Source organism: Eschrichtius robustus, chromosome 10 (assembly GCF_028021215.1).
Source record: "Eschrichtius robustus isolate mEscRob2 chromosome 10, mEscRob2.pri, whole genome shotgun sequence".
Classification (NCBI taxonomy): Eukaryota; Metazoa; Chordata; class Mammalia; order Artiodactyla; family Eschrichtiidae; genus Eschrichtius; species Eschrichtius robustus.
In genome coordinates this window covers 41,485,525-41,489,192 of record NC_090833.1, presented here as the reverse complement: position 1 = coordinate 41,489,192, position 3,668 = coordinate 41,485,525, and the positions used below count along the sequence as shown (strand labels likewise).

The following is a 3,668-nucleotide window of genomic DNA, read 5'->3' as shown; positions in this document are numbered from 1 at the left end:
TGCCCGTCCCTGCACTGAGCCAAAGGACATCGCTGTGAAGTTCCGGTCCTGGTTCCTAGGAACAAAGCCGATCTTGTGAGATAAAGAGGAATCCCACCGGGAAGATGGCTCATCTGAGTGGAGCCCTCCCACCAGGGCTGCAGAACAGAGGAGGATCAAGGCCAAGAAAGAGCAGACGCTAGATTTGCGTAGCTGATTGCACCATGTGATCCTCGTGCTCCGCAAGCCACCCGTCAGACTGTGAGAACCTGAGGTTTGAGCCAGGTTTCAGGAGAGCCCAAACTTTGTAGTTCTCTACATGTTTCCTCGATCCACAGAAAATGAACAGATCTCAGGAGCCAGTGTCATTTGAGGATGTGGCCATGGGCTTCACTCAGGAGGAGTGGCAGCACCTGGACCCTGCTCAGAGAACCCTGTACAGGGGCGTGATGCTGGAGAACTACAGCCACCTCATCTCAGTGGGGTACTGTGTTACCAAACCAGAGGTGATTTTCAAATTGCAGCAAGGAGAAGAGCCATGGATGTGAGAGGAAGAGTCCCAAAGTCAGAGCCACCCAGACTTCTTCATAGTTGACCTGATGGAGAAGAGCCAGGAAAAGGAAGACCAGCATTGTTGGAAAGTTGGTTTTGTCAACAACAAAACACCAACTAAAGAGAGAAATAGTGTATTAGGAAAAACATTTTCTCTGGATACAAACTTTATTTTATGAAGAAAAATACCTCGTAAATATGACTCATATGGAATGAATTTGGATTCTCTTTCAGAATTAATCATTAGTAATAGACACTCCTTTGTAAGGCATCTTGATGAGTTTAATACACATGGGAAATTACTCCTCTGTACAAAGCACAAGAATTCTCATTCTAGAGAGAAATCTTTAGCATATGATAGAACTGGAAAAGCCATGAGTCAAAATGAGGACTTATTTCAGCATCAAGATACTCAAACTCTGAAGCTTTCTTTTGAATATACTGAATGTGGGAAAGCCTTCAATGAGGGGGCAACTTTCATTACCCATAAGAGAGCAAGCTCATGGGAGAAGCCCTATGGATGTAATGAACATGTCAAAGCCTTTTCTGATAGACCAACATTCAGTGTTCATCAGGGAACTCATATAAGGGAGAATCACTATGAATTGAATCACTGTGGGAGGTGGTCTGTTCGTGAGAAGTCAACTTTAAATAAGCACCATGGAGTTATCATGGGGACGAGATAATATGAGTGTGTTGAAAGTGAGAATAGTTTCAGCAAGAAGTCACTCCTTCAGCGAATTTATAAAGGAGAGAAAACCTTTGACTGTTATGAAGATTGGGAAGTATTCTGCAAGAAGCCAAATTTCATTCAGCATCAAGAAACACATATAGGGAAAAAAGTCTATAAAGTTAATCAGTGTGCTACTGCATTTTGCAAGAAGCCAAAGCTTCCTACATATCAGACAACAGATATAAGAGAAAAACTCTATGCGTATAGTGAATGTGGGAAAACCTTCAGCCATAAATCATCTCTCATCCTACATCAGAGGATACACAGAGGGGAGAAACCCTATGAATGCACCAACTGTGGGAAAACCTTTGGGTATAGGTCAGGCCTCACAGTACATCAGAGAACACACACAGGGGAGAAACCCTATGAATGTAATGAATGTGGAAAAAATTTCTGTGAGAAGTCAAATCTCCGTGTAATGAATGTCAGAAAACCTTCAGTGATAGGTCAGCTCTCACAGTACATAAGAGAATACATACTGGGGAGAAACCCTATGAATGTAAGGAATGTGGGAAAACTTTCTCCCAGAAGCCAAACTTCATTAATCATCAGAGGACTTACACAGGAGAGAAACCCTATGGATGTCACAAATGTGAAAAATCCTTCTCTGTGAAGTCGAAACTGAGAGAGCATCAGAAAACACACACAGGGGAGAAGCCTTATAAATGTAATGAGTGTGGGAAAACTTTCTACCATAAGTCATCCCTCACAGTACATCAGAGCACCCACACAGGGGAGAAACCCTATGAATGTAACCAATGTGGGAAAAGCTTCTATCAGAGTCATTCCTCATAACACATCAGAGAACACACTAGGGAGAAACACTACAGGTGTAATGGAACCTTCCACCAGCATCTCAACTTCACTAAACAGCAGAGAAACAGCACTAAGAAGAAACCCCTGTCAACATCCTGAAACCTTCACCCTCTTTTAGGACTCACTGCATAGCAGAGACAACCTGGGGCTGAGGTGGGGGACCCAATATATATGAGAAATCTTTTGCCTAGAAGTGATATTTCATTGAGTAGCAAATAATTAATATTTGATAACTTTATTAATATCTTGAAGATGTTACAGTGTCAAAAAAAGTTTAAAAAGGAGACCTTTTCTTTTGCAGAATATGTATAAGTATGCTATATAGAGAAACTTTTCATGATAGGTTTGCTTCCTGGAACACAACATTATAGTAGGAAGTATATATATATTTGCTTAATAACTCAAAGTTTTTATTTCATAATTTTAATATGAATATGAAATGTATAAGTTGTCCCATACTTAATACCTGTGTATTTTTTTGTTTTAATTGAAATTTTTATTGAGATAATTGTAGATTGTAAGATGCAGTTGTAAGAAGTAATACAGAGAGACCCCTTGTACCCTGTACCCAGTTTCCCCCAGTGGTAACATCTTGTAAAAATATAGTACAGATATCAGCCAGGATAATGATATTATTGATATAATCCACCAATTAGTTCAGAGTTTCTCAATTTTATTTCTACTCACTTTTGAGTATGTGTGTTTAGTTCTGTGCAATTTTATCACATGTGTAGGTTTATGTATCCATCATTGGCTGTGGCATCTGTTGACCGTGGTATCTACGACCACAGATATTTCATGATATTCAGGGGTTATTAGTTTCTCCGGTATTGTAATTATGTTTTTCAAAAGAGTCTCTATATTTTAGAGATAGAAAAATAACATATGCTAGAGCATTCAGATAATTGAAATATAGGCAACAATACCATGAGCTTGGAGATAAATATGTATTTAATTGGATCACCTGTTCTTTCATTTCCAGGATTTGTTTATATAACTTGTATATTTATTTGTTGACTACATTAGGTTACAAATACTTTCTCCTAGACTGTGGCATATCTTTTAATTTTATTTATGCTATATTTACTGTATAGAAGTTTTAAGTTTTGATGCAAATATATCAATCTTTCCTTAGGTCTTTTTTGCTTTTTGTTTAAGAAACTCTTTTCTAGACTGAGGTTACGAAGATATTCTTCCAAAAGGCTGAAGTTTTGCTTTTCGTGTTTATATTTTTAATCTATCTGGAATTTTTTTTAATGGTATAAATTAATGATCTACTTTCATTTTTTTTTTTGCAAATGGAAAAGTCAGTTGTCTCAGGGCCACTTTTGAAGGTCTGTATATTCATTTCCGAGGGCTGCAGTAGCAAAGTACCACAAACTGGGTGGCTTAAAATAATAGGAATTATTCTTCCAGTTCTGGTGGCTAGAAGTCTGAAATCAAGATGTCAGCAGGGCCATGCAGTCTCTGAAGGCTCTAGGGGAGAATCTCTTCCATGTCTTTCTCTCAGCTTCTGGTGGTGGCTCTCCATCCTTGGTGTTCCTTGGCTTACAGCTGCATAACTCCAATCTCTGTCTCCACTGACACA

The 3,668-nt window shown here is 38.8% G+C and overlaps 1 pseudogene; it reads left to right on the top strand.

Annotated features, from left to right (window-relative positions):
- Positions 1-320: 320 nt before the first annotated feature.
- LOC137770938 (zinc finger protein 33A pseudogene) lies at positions 321-2,059 on the top strand (annotated as a pseudogene).
- Positions 2,060-3,668: the final 1,609 nt, after the last annotated feature.